General features: G+C 33.1%; 1 protein-coding gene and 1 non-coding gene across 2 annotated transcripts in view; both read left to right on the top strand.

Moving 5' to 3' along the window:
* Positions 1-288: 288 nt before the first annotated feature.
* Positions 289-22,204, top strand: part of LOC111049687 (3-hydroxy-3-methylglutaryl-coenzyme A reductase) — a 76,371-nt gene continuing 54,455 nt past the window's right edge. The window contains exon 1 of the mRNA XM_039420016.1: positions 289-475. The gene's annotated coding sequence lies outside the window, so the exon portion shown is untranslated. The remainder of the gene's footprint in view (positions 476-22,204) is intronic.
* Trnae-cuc lies at positions 5,343-5,414 on the top strand. The gene has a single exon. It is a non-coding gene; the product is annotated as a tRNA-Glu (tRNA).

Below are 22,204 nucleotides of genomic sequence, written 5' to 3'. Positions count from 1 at the left end.
CAAAATAAACATTAAAACTATAAATTTTGAATTTAGATGGATTGAATTGACAAATTGATTAGAAATATTCCATATTTCAATAAACCTTAATTATAATAGCGTGAATTATAATTATTTATGCGCGTACCCTGAAAATTCATATATTATCAAAGAAATGAAAAACTAATCGTCTATAAATCGAGCAATTTCTTCTGATGGTGTGAATTGCAAGGGAGTCAGCTGGCCATCATCTCTTTATTAGCCACAGCCTTTTCAATAGAAATTTGTTGACAGAGTTTGTGGCTGTGGCACAGCTGTAGCGTGTGGCCTGCGTCTGCCAGTTTATGACTTTATGTGTTTATACAAAAGATTATGTTCAATGGTGCATTTATTTTTGATCATATATTAGTGTATTGGAACTTATCAATATTTGTGAGAAGAAAAGATCAAATTGTATCCCAGATGAATTGAATCACCGCTCACCATTTCGAATTTGGTAAGGGTTCAATTTTTACTTTCATAACCTAAAATAATCATGAAAGAGTGCAGTTCTAATCGATCGCGTAGGTCAAGGGCAGAATTATCTATATTTTTATGTTTCAGATATATTTATTTCAAAAATGATCTGTAGACGTTATCTACTTAATGCTCCATGTGATTGGCTATGGATCTTACTTTGAAACTTCATAATCAAATTTATGGATATTTTAAATGTTGAGGTTATAACTTACATTTTTTTGTAAGGTCATATCGTTGAAAGAAGTGAATTTTATAAGCTGAAGTCTATAATAGCAAATTTATTTTATGTTAGGCTAAATAACAAATGTGTTATTGTTGAAGCGTTAGACTGAATTCTAGTGGCACTATTATACTACCTACTGATAGTATTTACTGTTAGTAATGATAGCTTACACACTGCATCAATCATAACCATTTTAACTTCATTTCAACTTGACACCTACCCATTATCACAAACTTTGTGGGTTTTATTACTTTTTTACTTTCCTTGCCCTATTCATAGGTAAGGAAAATATTGCTTTCCGAAAAAAATTAAGGTACCACAATTTCTAAATTTCTATACGTTTCAAGGTCCCCTGAGTCCAAAAAAGTGGTTTTTGGGTATTGGTCTGTATGTGTACACGATATCTCATCTCCCAATCAACGGAATGACTTGAAATTCAGAACTCGAGGTCCTTACAATATAAAGATCCTTCACGAACAATTTCGATTAAATGCAATTTAAGATGGCGGCTAAAATGGCAAAAATGTTGTCAAAAACGGGCTTATTCGCGATTTCTCGAAAACGGCTCCAACGATTTTGATCAAATGTATACCTAAAATTGTCATTGGTAAGCTCTATGAACTGCCACAAGTCCCATATCTGTAAAAATTCCAGGAGCTCCGCCCCATCTATGCAAAGTTTGATTTTAGATTCCCAATTATCAGGCTTCATATACAAATTAAACAAAAAATTTCGAGAGTAGAAGATTGAGCATGAAAATCTCTACAATTAATGTTCACTAAGATTTTCACCTAAAATTGAAAATAAGCTGGAAATTCGAGAAAATGTAATTTTCAATAATTGCAAACTGTTTGCAACTGTTGATTCTATTAAATCATTCACTATGAAGAGATAGCAGACCTCGTGTGTCTCCAACGTTATTGTCCTGTCAACAGCTGGCTCAGATCTTTGAATAGTAGACTTGAGATGCGCGTAAACACTAGCGTCAGGTGATCAATTCTCATAACTGCAAGGAAAGTTGTGTGAGTCCGCCACACCAGTTTTTTATGCAGTTTAATTTTTTTATACTTGAATACATGTATTAGATTCAGCCAACAAGCAACCATAGGCGCCAAAGTGTAAAGAATTGATGTTCCCGACTTGCTATTAGAACACTTGACGCTCCAGCGAGACAGATTTAATACTAGCCTATCACTCTTAACTTTTTGGTGACTAGCATTCTGGCAATTGTTTTTCTGGTAACTACTTCATCAATATTTTGTTGAGGTAGTTGAAGGATCATTCTAGAATACTCTCTTCTAATTTCGGGTAATTGGTTGGAGGCTTCATTTACATAAAATCGTAATTGTACCTGTTAACAAATTTCTTCTCAGAGAGGGTCCAACCAAATCAATGTTAGTATAGGTTAAGAAATAATTGTTGTAATTAAAATTAGTGGGCTACTTTGAAACAACTCATCAGTAAGATAGTAATCTACACAATATTATTGTAAGATGTGAACAGTTCAATGACCAGTAGGCTAATATGAGTGGAAGACACATGATGCCCAATTACTTATACATCAATTTATCAACCCTTGTTAGAAAAAAATTAAAGAGCAATATTGATAATTCGAAACATAGGCTATTTGTACAAGAAAAAATCTTGAATTTTGTACATTTCTATAACAATTAACCGTAAAGTCTATCATTAATAATATCATTCTGATTATATTTTTTTCAATATTGTTGGAAATGTTACATTGAAAGAATGATACGGTACCTAATTCATTCATTCATTTTATAAATAAATAGATTAAAACAGAAATAAGGTACATATTTATAGTTCACTATAATTGAATAAGAAAATTATTATTATTTTTATTCCATTTTATTTAAATTTGACAATTCGAAGTAAATTATTAAAAATCATATAAGAGAAGAGTTTATTCTTGTTTCATTATGGTCAGTTTATGGTAAAAGAAACCTTGGAAACAAAAATAGATTTTCCAATTACATTTAAATCGGCTTGCAATCCTTTGCAACCTTCTAAATTTAACAGCTGCATTTGTATCTGGTGAGCATCCTATCTGTAGAATCTTTCTCAGAACCTATGATACAATATTATCACAGATTCAAGATAAATTTATTTTAGGTAGTCTATGTATGAATTTACAATGATATTATTTATCATTTTGATGAGACCCTGAGCAGGCTTATGAAACATAATGAGACAAATAACACAAACAATCATTTTTTAATAATTTATTTGAAAGAAATCGAGATATCATAAAACATTACCGTATTTACAATTTGGATTATGTAGACAATCTTATGCGAAATTGTTGAAAAAAGAATAGTTGGATTCTGATTCAGCTTTGATTGTGAGTCTTTGTTCAATTTGCAGTAAAAATAATTTGCTCACACCAGGAAAGATTTACTACTTTTGAACAGTTAATACGCTGAAATATAAAAAAAGTAGTTCAACTGTATATTTTGAACCAGATAGTTGCTATTTCAAAATCTTGGTGCATTTTTCTTCTTGATAGGTAAATATAGGCGACTTTTGCTCCAAGATCCCATTACATACACTCTTATAATTGAACCAATAAATATATATGAATAATACTACATTTGGTAATAAGAAAGAACTTCATATTTAATTTTTTTAATGCGCCTCGTTTTCTCGTCTGAATCCTCTTACTTGTTGTTGCTTTAGTGAAAGAGACACCAGGGATAATGGAAAAGGAAAGAGGTACAGTAATAGCAACCCGTCCACTACGTGATCAAAGAAACGTTTCCAAATTCAACAAAACCAGTTTGCTATAGAAAATAAAAAAGTCCTATGGTGGGATTTATTCACTTGTTCATGCATGCGCAGCCTTCCTCAGGTTTATGACTATCAATTCATCAGTACAGTATCAATCATCTTCGTAGACCACTCTTGAATCAGATTGATGCTCCTCATTCACTACTTTTAGATTGCCAATAAGAACATGCACTCATGAAGCATGAATTAGCATTATCCGACGTGGCATTATTATGATATTTTCTGAGTTTACCCTTCTCTTCCTGTAGCTTACCGTAGTGTAGAAGATTATTTGGGTTTGAGGTATAAAAAAATAATTTCTGACGGAATATCTGAAGTCTGTAGTTTATCTGTATTTTGAAAATTCTGTCTGATCTTTTTCATTCTTATAAATAGAATTCACGATTTTCATTCTTCTATCCTAACAAAAATAGACTTTGAATCCATTGCGTCTAGATGATTTTATTTAGGAACTACTCCAATATAGAACTATTGAACTCCAATATAGGAAGTATAGGAACTACTTAGTATAAATTCCAGTGTGCACAGTATTTTTGACATAGCTACTGTTTTTTTATGAGATTTATTCATTTTTTGAGGGTTTTTTGTAATATTAATGGATTAAAGGCTATGGAATACTTGGGTTGATAATAATAATAATTATCGAGTATTGCTCCAGAAGATATTTTTTACACTTAATTAGTATTTTCCAGATAACATATCTGCTTTGTCTCATCGTTGTCTTGTTAACAAAGTAGTTTATTGTGGAATTCACTTCAAATTATAGCATTGACTGAATGAAAAGCATTAATATTGTAATTTATAAGAATAAAATGATTCAATATGAATCTGACTCCCCCTAGAGTATAATAGCACAGGATCGAGCTATAATGTACACATAGTCCATGGACGCTCCCTCTAACACCCCCCCCCTAAATTTAGGGAAAATTCAGCTTCTACCCCAAACACCAGCCTTATGAAAAAAATGTGTCAGATTTGATTTTTAGCCTCCCTTCCCTCGATAATTTTAAGGAAGCAGTATGCGGCCAACAAACCTCTCCCCACCACTGAAGGCACTCTGTAATCATACAAATAATAATATCACAGAATAAGAATGAAGAAACCTATGTTTTCTCTTTGGGTGCAACCATTGGGTTGTGTGGGAGAGAGGACCTATAGTAAGGTCCACGTTATAATGGCAGTATATAAAGATAGGAGAATAGCGATGCCAATTCTCTGCATCAATTAATTATATTTCTACACTGTCAAAAACATAATTGGCATCGTTGTGGACCTAGAAAAGGATAGTACCACCGGCTTTGTCGAATGATAGAAAAGGATAGCAAAACCAAAGTTGATCAAATACTGTCATTATAACGTGGACCTCACTATAGAGTCCTAACTCTGCCCGTAATTAGGCAATATTATTCTATTCAATTCATAGTGGAGCGGCGATGGTAGCTTCAAGCTTGAGAATGTTTAATGTAATGCATGCATTGAAATGGGTCGGAACATACTGCTCCACTTTCAGCCACTAGAGTGCGCCTCCCTTGTATGTCATCATAAAGAAAAGATAACTCATAAATGCTATCTTTTCTCCATGCATTTGCATGCATTCAACATTATCGAGCTTGAAGCTACCTTCGTCGCTCCACCATGTTTGCACCCATAGATAAAGCATACGTTTCTCTATTCTTATTCTATGTTAATTGTATGATATTTTTAATGATATCATTCTATAATACTATAATAGTTTCATTGATTCAGCAATCTTTTATTTTTACATATAAGTGTGGCGAATACGTATGGATCGGGCATTGTCTGTTTTCGCCAATCCGGTATGGTCTAGTGGCTAGGATATCTGGCTCTCACCCAGAAGGCCCGGGTTCGATTCCCGGTACCGGAATATTTTTTTGTAGCTCCTATTCACTATGATTTTTGTGTAGAAATGATTATAAGATTATCTTAGGTTTCCCATTAATTTGTTGTTTTTGATAGCTGCTACCCAACTATTTAAAATAAGTTATAAATAATATTTATATCGTTTGTCATTACCAGTGCGTTTCACACGTGTGAAAGAGAAGGAAGAAGTTAATTAAAATTTGTTTTCTCTATGCAGTAATTTTGCGTTTCACACGTGTGAAAGAGAAGGAATAAGTTAATTGAAATTTGTTTTCTCTATGCAGTAATTTTGTGGAGCGAAATCAATAAATAAAATATTATTCTATTATTCCAGAAATTATTTTTATAATGTTGGTGTTATCTTCGATTGAAGCTACAAATAATAATAATAAAAAAAAACTTTCGTCTGAAAATAAATTTATCAATTATATTGCACAAACCATGGAAATGATTATTAAAAGAACCACTGGCTCAACTTGAAACTGTTCCTAGCCCATATTCCAATAAATTATTGTCCAAAATTAATCAATTTTTATAATATCGTATAATGTTTCAGCGATTGACCACATCCATAACATTTTATAGGGACCAGTGGTGTTTTTAAATATATTTTTGGAGAGAGCTCAAGTATCTGGATGTCGAAAGTTGTATCTGGATGAGGCCAAATCTTTTCCTGATAACCCATCAACCTTCCGGAGTACTATAGTGCTAACCCTCATCTGAAAAACTTTCACAATCCAATCCTTCATAACAATCCATGAAAAAATAACCTCCACGTTGATAGGGAAGTTGTTGTTATTGTTTACTATGAAAGATGGTGGCTCATCATAAAAATAGCATTACAAAAATAACGAGGCTATCATTGTGTCTAGTGTTATTTATGCCGTATCACAACGGAGCCCTTGAATGAGAACGATCATCCTTCAACTTGGAGGAGATGGAAGTGCAGCTTATGAATGCAAGTGGTTGTAAACGTAGTATATAGTTATGTACATTTATAGAACATATATATTAATGCAAACGGCAGTCAGGAAAACAATGCGAGTTTAATATGTGTAATATCCGCTCACTGACACCCGGGAGTCACAAGTGGCTATCGAAAGCTGTTAGGGCAAAACATACAACGACTGAGAAGGACACAGAGTTGGTGTAGACCTAATCGCCCGCGAAGGACTCGAAATGCCACTACTGCGCCGCTCCGATTACTCTGTGGGGCTGTTAGCCACCCCGGCCCTGGTCGACAATAACACGAGGATTTATTTTAATAGTAATTAGAGGCCAAAAAGACCCACCTGACCTTTGACACAATCACACGTTGTCGAGTTAAATAATATCAACAACAGCGTTTTAAATATTTGCAAAGCGCCGCTTGCTCTGTCCAAAGTTGCCATCACTTGATATTATTTTAATTTTTTTTCGTCAAAATTACAGTACAAAATCAGGAAATGATCTGCAGTGCATGATATTTCAGGAATTCGAAAATTAATTGTAGCTTTATGTTGTACTTGAGTCCAAGCACTTCTGTTTTCAAGACGTGTGTGGCGCTACCACACATTTTCACTTGATTACACAGTAACTTATTAGGATAAATTATGACTATCATAAGTTCATAATGCTGTATAACTTGAGATTTTCAATCAGTATATATTGAAATAGATTTGAATTCCAACTTAACACAAATATTTTTACAAAAAACATTTGAACATGTAGTGTAAAGAATGTGAGTGGGTAAGATACAATAATTATTAGAATTGGCTAATTGTATTATCAAAAAATGTAATATTATAATGTATTAACAAATAACAATTTCACTCAATTGAGCACTTAGAACTAAAGTGATATAATGGGGAGGATCCACAATATATTTTTTGTTCTAAAAGATTCATTTGTATTTTATTTTGTTTTTTGACCGAGCGAAGTGAGGTCTAAGATTCAATTCGACGGTTTGGCATTTCTCTTAATGTTTAAATGTTTATATGTTGCGCATTTACTGCGAAACGCGGTAATAGATTTTCATGAAATTTGACAGGTATGTTCCTTTTTAAATTGCGCGTCGACGTATATACAAGGTTTTTGGAAATTTTGCATTTCAAGGATAATATAAAAGGAAAAAGGAGCCTCCTTCATACGCCAATATTACCGTAAAAATCAAAATACTACCGTAAATAGAATTATTCATCATAAATCAGCTGTTTAGTGGACTATAATACTACCCGTTCAAAAACATCGAACATCTTGAAAATTGTATCTTTCCATCAACGTTGTAGACAGTTGCAGCCAGACCTGATAACAGCGCTCACACTCACATTCCGGGACGACACATCACGGTACGATATAGGACAGAAAGCTCTATGTTTATTTAGGATTTTTTCTAGACATTTTAAATTGATAAATTATTTATTAATCTTTGAGAAAACATAACAACAGGCCAATGTAACTCACTGAGCGCGAAGTCTACTGTACACAGAACTACTAGTATATTAGACAATTTATTCACAAACGAATTAACTCGAATTAACTGATTACGATGAATTGAATACTGTAACAATTGACCGTTTACTTTTATTCTGTATCATAAATGCTAATATTGAACTGGGAATATATTGTCCCGACATTAAATTCTATGCAGTTTGAATTTGGTGTATTGAAATATCTGCAGTGGTGCATTACCGTTTAGTAGATGAGTATCATTATTAGGAGTAGTAATGTACTGTGTAAATTATTTATTATTATTGTTCCAACAAGTAGGTAATAACATATCATGTTAATTCTTTGTTGGTGTACATTATTACTCCATAATAAATCTCTGAAATGTGTTATTACTCTATTTTATCTAATCCTAAACGTCAAAGAAATAGTACAGACCTCTTGGAAACGTGACCTCTTGGAACCTGGAATGACGTGTTTTATGGGAAGTCTCACACTGCGTTTGTAGTACTGTACAGTAATAAATTAATGAAATGGTATTTACCATAGCAATATAGTCGATTCAATTGCTGAAATTAAAAAAAGTCTTTCATCCTGTTATGACTATTGACAGACGGAATAGATCACAGTTATCGATATCGATTTGAATCTAGAGTGCTCTAATAAAATCATATTTCAGAAATTTCACTGAGATTGAGTGAATCCACTTTAAATTCCTGTACTAAATAGTAAGCTATGGTAGGTGGTTGTAACTATGATTGGGCCTACTTGGTTAGTAACTTGGGTTGGTAAATGCATTCTTCAAGCACTTGAAATTAGGAAACCAAAACATAAAATCCCTTATTTCGTATCCACGTCTTTCAATGACTATAAAGCAGCGTTTACACCATAATATTATATCCAACTGAACATAATGCCTTGAGCATCGAAAAATTGGGTTTTGTGAAAATAAAATACTTCTACTAGAAAATGCAATATATAGTGTTCTTTTTCATAAAATAATATATTTAGTTATAGTCAAGCTGCGTTTACACCAAAGTTATTAACAAAATGTTAATGAGATTTATGTAAATTAATGAAATTAATGTATCATTTAACAAAATGTTAATAACTTGATCCTTATGGATTAGATTGAACATAACTTATCATACTCATGATGAACATAATGTGTTTGTCAAGTTCCGTTCAATCCAATATAATTTACAAGGATTAAGATAAGTCTTCAGGATTCTTTTTTATACGGTACCAGTGAAAGATTGTAGATTGATAATGATAAATAATTATGTGATTATTTTGTATTAGGTGTATAATTACAGGTGCAAATGTTTAGCAGGATAATAAGAACAAGATTAACAAGATATAAAAAATCAAGGTTAATAAACTTGTTCGGAGCAGTTTATTTACTCTGTGGAAAAGTTGATTGCAAATTGTCGCGTATCTCTTTCAAAGCAACACAACAACGTACCGTATCATGTTTGGGAACTGTAGTGATCATTATGAGCGTTCTTTGTTTAGTCGTATAGTGGAACCTTCACTATCACTTCTCACACGGTTTTGATATTTGAGATGGTCTGCTCTGCAGTCGCCTTCCGTGATTAGAAGGGAAAGAAAGTTTCGTTGTAACCGCGGCTCATAACAACGTGATCGCGATTTTATCGAATCACAACGGAAAGGCTAACTTTGTAAGTCTATATTTTCACTTCATTTTTTATTTTCCTTTGAAGGCTCAAGGTTACATTTAGAACTTTGAAAAATTGTTTTTTTGTTGGGGTGTGTTATTTTTTTTTCCTGCTGTCATTCCTAGGGTTTTTACTAAAATGCATATTCAATAAATAGTTCTACATAATAATTGGTATTCATTATCACAGTATAGTAAGGTTTTGTGGCATAAATGTTTGTGTAACTTGGGCAAATTTTTTCAATATTTTCTTATTTACTATTTTTTATTTTCCTTCTATTCCTAGTCTTTTTCTGTCATTCCTAGTGTTATTGAAAAATACTTTTCAACTATTTCATGCATAATATAGGCTATCAGTTTGCTATTCATGTCTTGTATTCATCTATAAAAATTATTTTTCATAAATAATTTTTATTGGAATTTATTTGTTTTTTCTTGTGTTATGGCTGGTGTCTTCTAAAATACGATTCATGATGTGTAATTTAAACGATAAAACATAAAATGATTTTTTAGAGTAACTTTATGTGAACTATAATTAATATAAAATATAATGCATTTATCATAAAAATATCTCAAGGTGTTATTGATAAACAATATATTTTCACTACATACTACAGTATTGACTACATTGAATTTCACCGGTTATATGACAGTAATTTTTTTCGTTTGTTCATCAGTAAATAGAGTAGGCCCCTAAATATAAGTAAATAGAATAAATCGTATGAAAGGAACATGTGGACATTAATTTTATTGGATTACATAAAATATCCGATGTCTCTGGTGTTCCAGTTGCATCAGGATATGCAATTCTTTAAAAATTTGTTATAAAGTTTTCTTTCATAAAAGAATTTGGATAATTTCCAAAATTTGAACACATTCAAGGTGCCTTTAAATTATGTAATAGAGCTTTCTATTTTCAAATCCTAACGTCTGTCTGATTGAATTTGATAGGATGTCTCATTCTTCTTTAAATATACTTACTGGAAGTTCATAATAATAATAATACTGCATTTGCTCAAAATCAAAATAAAATTCTAAATCATTGAGTGGCAATAAAAATTCCCCAAATTTATGTTATAGGAAATTAATTTCTGTCAAGGTGTTGAAAATTGTTATCCTTTCCAAATATTAAAATTATGTTTCAGTAACCTAAACAAAAATGTTTTTGAGTAATTATAAATTTAACAAATGAAGAAAACATACAAAATTTTCCCCATAGCATCCCTATTAGGGCTTATAGAGTTTTTGAGTACTCTCAAAATAGAATGTTACTAACTAGAAAATGTATGGTTTTGGAATATAGAGTTTTTGAGTACTCTCAAAATAGAATGTTACTAACTAGAAAATGTATGGTTTTGGAATATATTATGATGTAAGCTACAGTTGTTGAAGTACCTGTGTGGAATAAATATTTTCTTCAAAAATAACTAATTTATCATCGTTACAATAATTGCATCTTACATTTATCAGTGACACAGTGACATAAATATAATTTCAGGCTCCACAGACAATGTTGGGTCTACTATACATACTATTGACTCTCTCAATTATCTCCTATTGGAAATAAGATGTAAAATGTTGATTTTGATGAGAATTTGTTTTTTTCTATTAGCTATTTTTTCATAATATCAATGCAATGTTTTTCAATTGCGTATTCTCTGAAGCTATGTATTTTCAGCAGATTAACTTACATGTTTTAGATCAAAGAAATTCAAATAAAGGTCGTATGAAAAACAATATTTTTATTCAATTACAAAACAATTGATCTGAAATAATGTTTAATTCTATCTAAAGATTCCAATATATTTGATGAGAGTAACCCGCTCACAGTTACCATTCTTGTATCATATTAATTTCGTAAGTAATTCCGTTGAACGTATGACTCATGAATGATCGTGATTTAATTCCTTGAAAACGTAAACGATATCACCTCAGACAGTGGTGGTTAGAAGAGGTGAGGGGGAGGGGTAATACAAGCTTTTTTGTGAGTTGTGACTGATTCATAAATGAGAGCAAGTTGTGGAGTTTGTAGTAAAAGAGAGGAGGAGGAGGAGGAGGTGGTGGTGGTTGATAAGGAGGAGGTGTTAGTGAAGAGAGTGATGGAAAAGGATAGGAGTGAAAGAGAAAAAGAGGGATGTGGTGAAGAGGAGCATGTAGGAGATGCTTGTTGGAAGAAGTTCGTCAACCGTCTTATGTAAACTAAACGACATCTAGCGCGCGGCGGTTAGATAATGTGTGTTTTGATGATAATAATGCTGAACACAGTGCTGACTCCAAAACTATGTTTGGCATCCAGGGTACACAACAAGACGGTCCCCGGGCACTCCTTATTTCTTTTCTTTTCCTCCTGCTCCCATGATCTCTTTTCTCCTTCTCCTCCATCGTTGGGTTATAATTCTCTTTTTCTACATCTTCAATCAATTTGAACACATTTTCCTTTTTGTCACTTCCTTCAAATTTGTACAACTTTTTCTTGACCTCATAAAAGTTGATACTGTGATATGTTTTTCTTCAATCTCATCTTACTACTCTTTTCTTTTTCTTATTTTTCGTTGTTGATTCATCTATGTCATATTTTTCTTTACACTGCTCATTTTCTTTTTGAATTCGTTGTTGTTTTTTCCTTATCTACAAGCATTTTCACCCTCTTCATTATCTTATTTTTGTCTTCCTGCTATTTTTTTCTTATTCATCTTTTTATTTCTTCCACCTTTTTTTCAGGATCTACGTCTTACTTTGTCTTGTGCCTCTCTCATCTTCTACTTTGACTCTTCCTTACTCCTCTTGGCATTTCTCAATTCCTTACCTTTCTTCCTCTTCTTTTTTGTCAATCTTCCAGATCTTCCTTCCTTGTCGTTTGTATTCTCTACTTATTTTTTACCCATCTTAATTTTCGGGGTTGAGTGGTAGAGAGGACATTTTCATTTTCCTGGAAGTTTACCTTTTCTTTCTCATAACCTCTCCTTCTGCTGCACCCATTTCTCCTTCCGTCTTTGTTTTTGTCGTCGTCAGTCTAGTACAAAATGTGTGTCGCTGCCTTTTGTGTTAACTTTTGATGTATATACATAGGTCTATGCTAGCATGTAGATAGTTTTGTTTACCATTCCATGTATAACTTGAAACCGGGTGGGTTGAGTTTTGATATGCGATGATGATGATGATGATGATGATGATGGAAGTGTGATGCAACCACCGCGATCCTTATTGTTGTTCTTCTTCCTCTCTCTGAATTATGCACCATCTGCACCTTCTTCTCTCTGTATCTTCTCTCTGCATACTCTTCTCATGTTATTTTCTTATGGATTTTTTGCTGCATCGCCTTCTTCCTGTTCTACTATAACCTGTTTTCTTCTTGATCTTCCTTTTCTAAAATATTTTTTGATCTTCTTGTTGCTTCTTGTTCGATTTTGATCATAGTTATTAACAACATCATCTTCATCATTATTATTATTCTTTTTCATCCTTATTCGATTTCTTCTCTTCCTGATAATAATCTTTCCTTCATTTTCCTTTTCCATTTCACTTCTTGGTCTTGTAACAGTTGCGCTTTTTGTTCTGTTCTCCATTTCACGTCTCATTCATTCCCATTTTAGAATATTTTCTACTTCAACTTCTCCTTCATATTTCTAATATCTGCATTTTTTGTCTTATTTTTTCTCCTTCATATTTCTACTATCTGCATTTTTTGTCTTATTTTTTCATTTACTTTTTCCTCCTTCCTCCATTATCTTCTTTTTCCGCCACCATACAATATTCAATAATATATCGTGGTTAAGTGGTAGAGTGAACATTACTGTCCAAACTTCGCCACATCAACAAATAAAAAGTCATTCTTAAATATTTATCATCATTTTTCTTTTCCTCCTCCCATCTTCTGCTTGATGTTTGCATCTCCTTCATTCTAATTCACCTTCGTCTTCTCCTATCCTCTTTGTGTTTGTGCATCTTCTCCACTATCGTATTGTTGTTGTTGATATTTAGCAGTGTGATCACGAGAGGTCCACGAGACCGTTTCCTAGTCGGCCTTCCACGCTAAGCTGTTGTCCTCCCAGCTCCCAGCTCTATTCCTCATCATCTCATTATTCTCATTCGCCTTGTACTCTTTTCACGAATTCCGTTTCTTTTTCTCCTCTAGAATGAAAATAGATTCACTGTCTATTAGCATAATGCTGAACAATCTGTTGCACGTGTTCATAGACATTCATTTCATAGAATTTCGAAATGAATTGAAAATAGTTGACAGTATCCTTCAAAAGCAGACTGGTGCATATACTTCAACATAGGCGGGATTTTCGTTTGTGCGTAAATGCCGTCGTCGACCACAACAGGGTGAGGTTCTCAGATTGGGTAGATTTCAATTTGTCTGAATAACTTAAAAGATTATGTTTTGATGGGGGAGGTCAAGTTTATACTTTTAAATGGCAATATCTTGATATAATCCGAAATGTTCTTGGATAATAAACACAAATATCGAAAAGTTATTAAAAAACACTTCATTCACATGGGCTACTTTTTAAATTAATAAAGTTATAAATTCAAAAGTTAAAGTAAATTAATAAATATACGTTTTAAATAATAATACTTTCTATTTTAAAAATAAAGGGTGCTTTAAGATTTTATATTGTCTTATTAATCGAAAAGTTATTGTATCAACTGTTTTAGCACACTCGAAATTTGTACAATATGAATCTCTTCATACAGCAATGCTTGTCGTCGACAACTGCGGAAGTTTATGCACAAACGAAAACGTACCTTTACTTGGAATGCACAGGAATAGTCATTACCCTAATTAATGGCAATAAAGGAGGACTAACATTTCAGGGAGGAATATCAATAGTCATTATTCTCATCTTTTACTTTCTTTTTCTCACTCCTCATGGCTTTCCTCAGTTTCGTGGCTTTCCTTTATCTTTGTGTTTATCTTCTTAGCACCAATGCGGTATCTGTTAATTTAGTCAATTGACGTTACCCTTTTGGAATGGTGTCGTTCTATTCCGAATGGTACCCTTAGATATCAGTTCCTCCTCCCCAGTGTTTCGGAACACAACCAAAACTATAGGTCCGATAATCTTGTAACAAGACAGACCATCCACACTGGAACCTATTGCGACAAAACGTTCGGGCAAACTGCCAGTCGTTTATAACGATCAATCTTAAATCCATCAAAGCTTGAAACTTTAATCAATTTTGGGATCTACCAATTCGGTTCTTGGAGACCGCCTTGGCAAATTCAATAAAGTTTTATCATCCACCTATTTTCTTCCATCATTCCTTGAGTACCAGATTCTCCTCCCCGTATCCCTCTAATCCCTTTTCATACGTATCATGTATCCCATATTTAATGATAACTCATATTTTAAACAGCTAAATTTACAAAGAAGTTGTGTATTCTTCCTGCTCTCGCCTCGTCTGCTTTCTCTCTGTCCACCATCCGTCATATTATGTATCCTTTCAACAATCTCTTGGAATTCTGACTCACACCAGTCTTGCTCGATATATGTCCATGTAAGGTGGGCGCGCTTGCTCGCTCGCGTGTGTGTGTTCAAGTCTCGAGTATATGTACTGAGTAGTCTATTCACGCCCCAATTACTATTTGGGATTTTGTCATCGTATTTTGTATTAATTTCTCTCTTCAGGAAGTAGTGATCGAATATATTTCTTGGAAATTCAGAGCCAAATTTTCAACTTCTTGATAGGTAAATAGGTAGGATAGGTAAATGTCTTATTTCCACTTTATAACATTACAAAACGTGATGTGGGCGAAGTTGAGGCAATAAGAGCCCCTTCTTCCACTTAACCCTTGAGGTTGAAGATGATACAGAATTTCCATCACCTGAAAGTTTCTCAAACATAGTTCTCACATGTCACCGGCTCTTGGGGTTTCAGTTTTCAGTATAGTATTTCATTTCTGGAATTAGAAACATTTTGATGTTATGTCTCGGTTGGACGTTGATCTATTTATTACCGTATTTTTACCTGGCTACGTTGCGTGAACTATAGTTACAAGGTTTAAAAAATTCCTCATGATTTCTTGAAAATTGTAATGTGAGTTTTGTAGAGTGGAATCTGTGCGATTTCTTCACTCTTGAGTTCCTTCTGAAATGTTTCCGCATTTTCTCTTAATAGTGGAAGGATGCTAGTTTAAATATGTTACAATTATGTGCAACGCTCATATTTAAAATTTAAATTTATTTAGTTCTTGATACAATACATAACAAATAGCAATTCAAAACGTACTGCACATAGAAAGGAAGAACCTCTCTTTTATTCACGTTAATTAAGTCATGTCACACTTTATTCAACAAAAACTGTATAAACGTTTTTTTTATAACGAACTTGAAACCATGTTCGGTTTGATTGACTAGTAACCAAATACTAGAATCATTCTATTGGTTCCTGTTGATGGTTGCAATCAAATCAAACTTGATCCCAGTTCGTTCTTGAAACTCGTTTATTAGTATGACCCTCCAGGTTGCATCACATCAATATCCAGAATCATTTCAACTGTGCTATGAGTAGGCTACTATGAGTTCAAAAATTGCTTCCTGGTGGTTCGGAACCCACGTAAAGCTATAGGTAAATTTCATCATCATGAGTTTCATTACCCACGCACAAGCCTAGGTCTCCTGTGGGCATCATCCTCAACAGAAAAAATAATTAAATTTGAGCTGGATTTACGTGCAATTAGGACTAATCGAATGAGCGGCTAGCAAGCTAGCAGCCTTGTCAAGGCAAGCCGGCCGCTGAGGATTCTAGGACAGCGTGAAGGAAGGACAAACTCACTTGCCTCCTCCTTCAACCAGCAGTTGGTAACCTCTTAACGGCGGACCTTGACAGTTTTCATCTTCGAGGACATCGCCGCATACTTATATAGTGAGATTCACCTCAAACTGTCAGCATTGGTTGAATGTTGAACATTAATGTCATTCAAAAGAAATATACTGACAGCTTGAAATGAAGTAGCGAGTAACTTTAATTTGTCAGTATTGATTGAACGGGAAGCATTGATGTTATTAATGAGGAATGCTGTCAGTTTGAAGTGAATCTCGCTAGAATGTCTGCCTTCTCTTTCAATGTCTCAATGAGCATCCTTCCTTTCTCTATTGAAGTGGGCGCTCACTGTTAAGAGAGTGTTTATGTGAAGTATTTGATTTTTTCGAAGTTTGAATAGACTAGTATCAATATTCAGATGGAAGTCGATGATGTTGTTAATAATGTTCAAGATGATTTTGTTGGTGGTGATGATAATTGTGATATTTATTCACAATGCAAAAATGACACTAATGTAGACACATTGGTAGATGATATAATAAGTTAGTCCTTGAGCTATTTTTCTTCCAAATTTATAGGTGACAAAGTCAAAGATAAGGTTAGAAATTCACGTGTACAATTTTTATAAAATTTTAGTCCAAAAAAACATTAAAACTATAAATTTTGAATTTAGATGGCTTGAATTCATAAATTGTTTAGAAATATTCCACTCAATTACCACTTGTAACAAATGATATTGAGTTATTTAATATATTAATTGATAGTGGTGATGAGGATGATGTTCATGACCATGGTGATATTAATTACGATGATGATAATAATGATAAATAAAAATTATGGACTGATGATTACGATTATGTTGTGTCTGTAAAGATGTAGATGATTATGATAAAGAACAAAATTCAAAAAGAAAACAGAAGGAAGAAGGAATATGATTCAACTAGAAGAGTCATAAAAATATGGTATGAGAAGTTGAATCATGCAACAAAAAGTTTGATCTATGTAATAGCAAGAATAGCAAAACTATGGAGATAAAAACGTAAAGTTAAGATTAGAAAATGGGAATTTTCTGAGTAGTATATAATGAAAAAATGGAGGTGGAGTACGGTGAAGTTGAACGATTGAGGTTGAGGGAGGAAAAAGAACTAGACGTAAAAGTAGAAGATCGAGGAGAGCAAATGGATCAACAGAGAGGAATAGAATACTCAGAAGAGAATGGAATAAAACATATAATTGCTGACGAAGAAGCTAGAGGAAAAAGGAGTCAAATTAAACTGAAAGGATGAAGATGTGGTCTGGAGCATCAAAAATTCAGTTTGCTATCGATGTGACGATTATGGTTCAAAAGTGATGATGAAAAAAATAAAAAGAAACAAGGCGAAGATGTGAAAGAAGTAAAAGACAAAGGGGAAGAAAAAGAGTAAAAGAATTAGTTTGAGAATAAGAGGATGTTAGAAGGAGATGATTAATTGTAGGGAAAATACCGAGTGCTGATCAATTTCATGAAAATATGGAGAAGTAACAAATAATAACATAATAAGTAAAATAAATAGAAAAAGGGGAACACGACATAGATAGCAGCAGGTAGTGTTGTGAGGATGAGGGGGGTGATTGGGGACCTTGATGGCTGACTGTGCATTGCGCCACTCTGAGGTGAGGTGGTCCACTCTTCCACTCTGTGGTCCACTTGAGTATATTATGCTCTCTCTGGGCTCTGCTCTGAGCCAAGGTTGACTGCATTCTGACTGCAGACGAGTCCACTGCTGCAACCAGCCTTCCAAAATCTCTCATCATAACAAACCGTTACAAAATATGGAATTCTGTCTATCGATAACGATTTTAATGTCTTCAAAAAATAGTTTTTTTTGTGGAAAGAGGTGGTTTGTTGAAGGATAAGTTCAGGCACCATATCTAAAACTCCAATGGGAGGTCCCGGTCTTGTAGAGACGGATCTGTTTCATGTATTGGAGAATATATTTTCTGTTCAATTAGTCTAATTTCACTCAGTTTGTGTTGTTTATCTGACCATTTATTGAGACTGATTCAGCACAAGCCACAACAGATAAGCGACGTGATTCTAGTAATATTGTTGGAAGGGTGGCTTGAGGTCAACTCCACTATTTTCCACTTCTTTTTTCACCAGCTTCAAAATGGCTTCCCGTGGCGCTCGAACCACCCAACTACTACTTAATTGTAGGTCTGTTCAAGTATCATTTTTTCGTATACTTTACCAATGCACAAGCCTGATCCTCAGTGATCCATTTATCGATAATTTCAATAACAAGATCCTTAATGTTTTTCGATATAGTACCTCGTACGAAATTAAAACCACTGCCTGGGTCATGAAACAAATCTACTATTGAGAATTAAATTTTTATGCTGTCCTTGTTTGAATAAGATTTGCGGTCACATTTCTAGTACTATATTAACATACTATTAATTTTTTTCTGTATTGACTTCTATTTATAATTGTTCTATATAGTGTGTCTTTTCAGTCTCAAAATGTTATAGCTTTTCAAAGTTTGTAATTTTCTGAGCATTTTCAATTGATTTTATTCAATTTAGAACAATTTTTTCAATTTAAAAATGACTTTTTTTTGTGTTTTGAATTGTAAATTGAGTGTGAAACTGAAGAATGTTGAAGTGACACATAACCTAGTTACATTTGGACTGTTGTATAAATTAGAATTGGAACAGTTTTGGGCGTCAGCCTGTGGTACTTTCTGCAAGTTGTGTAATTCTGAATGATTAAATAAATAATTAATTACTAGATATATCATAAGATTGAAAATATTGGAAAGAAACATATCGAATGAAGTAATGAAAGATCGTTCATACAATTAAATATCTATGTTGAAAAATAATATTTAATTATTTCACGAAAATCAGCAAGTCTGATTAAGCATAGAAGGAATGATTGTTCAGCATTTTTTTCTCACAGATTGATATGCCTCACATTGATCCGACGAAAAATGTCAATCTTATCAGTGATGAATAATCATTTTTTTCAATTATTCTCAAAAGATACCAAATCCTAAGAACGATGAATACTCGTAATTAGATTCAAGAATGGATGTGGCATCCTAGTTTACGTTTATGATGGTATATCAGTTTATTGTTTAGTGTCCAGCTGCATTGGTTGGAAGCCAAGTTGGCACGTGTAGACGTTTTTAACCGCTTCCCTGGTCTGGTCTGTGAGATGTGATGCGTCTATTGGAAAGTACGGCAGTTAACACGGTCAAATCTTTTTTGTCTTTTATTAGGTGTTTACGATCTAAAATAAATTTATTGTTTGATTGTGTTTATGGGAAAACAGAAGAATCAATCCTATCTATACTAAAAAAAAAAAAATAAGTTCTGGAATATTCAGTTTCTGTAATCTTTATAATAATTGTGTAGTGCCATTTTTTAACATGATTTAGTATAATTTTGTTGATGAATTGGCTTATTTTTTCTACAAAAGACCATTGAAATTCATGACATTTTATAAAATAGTATCATAACTATGAAAAAATCCAAATTAATTATATTATAAATTAACCTGCGATTTCAAATACAGTATTTTAGCAGCAGTGTAACTGCTAGATTGAAACTCGATGAACGCTTCGGTACGAAATTATGTGCCTTTGATATTTGCAATTATAATGTTCATTTCAAAAGATATATTATATTATTTTATTAATATATTTTCCATCTCTTCATTTTAATTCAGATTCCACACTTTGAAATATCATCATAGAGGAAAGATAGAAATAGCATAATTCGTCTATGATATCATAACACTATGGTTTGTGATTTTCCCCATAATCTGTAACGTGAAGGTGGAACTAGCAGTAGTCCCCCAACAAAAGTTACACAATTATTATCTCATAGCAACAAGGTCGGTCATTGAGTAGTCGAGCTATTAGAGGGAGGTTAATAGCCATGAATGATGAATCAATGGCTGTCACGGTCATCAATCCGTGCACAGACCGGTGTGTGCGTGACTTAACACCATGTTGATGTTGTTCTCATGAACACCAAGTTCACTGTCCTCGCTACACTTACATCAAACCTCTGTTCGGATTACATCTAAAATTGCGATTGTACCTTGAGGAATACTCTGCAAAATAATATTACTCAAGTGCATAGCTTATAGCTACAGGGATTCCAGCATATTGTAGGATGCATCTGTATTTTTTGTTTCGACTTGAAAGGGATACAATAGTAAGGGACTGAAAGGGACATTAATATATACCAGTCATTTCATTTTTATTGTTTCCAAAATGATTAATTGATTGGATTAGTATACTTGTCTTCTAATGTTAAATTCAAGACTATTTCTTTATTCAATGAGAATAAACAATGAGCAATGAACAAAAATTATAATAATACAGTTGTCATAAATTTGCTACATGACATATGAGTTCTAGAAATTATAATAATACACTTGTAACTTTGGTTGTAATAAATTTGCTACATGACGTATGAGTTCTAGAAATTATAATAATACACTAACTTTGTAATAAATTTGCTACATGACGTATGATTTCTAGAAAATAATCTCTAGAAGGTAATCTCTATTTTTATCCTATCCTGGGTAGCAGTTACAAAATTGAGATTTATCCGTATCAAATTGATTAATTTCTCTATTTAATAGGTTGTCTTCTTCTTCTGTGAGTGCAACATCTCTCTATCCTTATTTTGTAGGCGATCCTTAACAGTTTGACAACTGATTGTACCATGTTGATGAATTTTAGATTAATTATTTTAATTAATTTGAAATTGATTGAATATGATTCATTCGTATACGACTCTAGATAGAATTATAATTGGCTCACTATCTCAATTGCCATTGATCTTGTCACAATAATTTTCTTCGAACTCATCTAATCTACTAAAACAATTGCAACTTTTCCTCCTCCCACACTTTTTGGGCCTCATTCAGATAATATTATGTTCTCGGGATCTCTGTTGCTCTACTCCTCTCTTTGTGTTGACGTACTCTATAATACGGTCTCTCTCTCTCTCTCTCTCTCTTTTCTGTTTCTGCTCTCTTCTCGATTCATTGAACGTGCGAAACAAAATTCAAGGAATAAATATTTGTTTAATGAATAAAGAAGCATCGCCAGCCAAATGCACGCTGGTGAAATGTGAATGAGCTCTATTGGCCGTGAGCCCGTGATTCAGCACACCAGCGTAATCTCAAATTTTTATGCAGCACAGGGTATTTTAAGATAGGGATTACAGATTAAATCTATTTTTCCTCTTCACGTATTAATTGTAATTGAAAGAGCTTGTTCTATTTATCAATTGATCATTCTTCAATTCTATTTATCTTCTATTATTTCAGTTTGTTTTTATTAATTCAGTTCTATAGAATTGGAAACATTGAGGAAAGAATGTTAGACTAGTTATTCCGTTTCTATGATTAAATAAGGAACATTCAATGTATTCTCTTCACATCAGAGAAACTGTTGATGATAAAATCTGAACATTCAAAGTGGAATGGGATGTATCGGCTCAATTCATAAGTGTCTGTGCTATAAAAGAAAATTCAATAGATTTATACATTTTAAACGTGGCTCCTCACCTGAATCACGTCTTACCCAGTGAGTGTAGAAGACTACTTCTACAGTATACTTTCTGGTTCTACCTTCAACTCTGATAATATTTCTTATTGTCGTTCAACCCTGATTGACTCCAGTCCAAGTTTTATAAAATCCTGGATTGGTGAGGTTTTTACCTTATACCTACCATTCCTGATACATTGATCCTTAAAACCCTGACAACAATCAAGATTGATGTATATTCCTTATAAAAATTATAAGTAATTCCTTATTAAATATATGTAACTCTTCTAAAAATTATGTTTGACGTTCAACTATAGTGAGGTCCACGTTATAATGGCAGTAGAGAAAGATAGGAGAAAAACGTTG

Source organism: Nilaparvata lugens, chromosome 2 (genome assembly GCF_014356525.2).
Source record: "Nilaparvata lugens isolate BPH chromosome 2, ASM1435652v1, whole genome shotgun sequence".
Classification (NCBI taxonomy): domain Eukaryota; kingdom Metazoa; phylum Arthropoda; class Insecta; order Hemiptera; family Delphacidae; genus Nilaparvata; species Nilaparvata lugens.
Note: the sequence above shows the minus strand (reverse complement) of the source record. Positions and strands in the feature narration are given on the sequence as shown.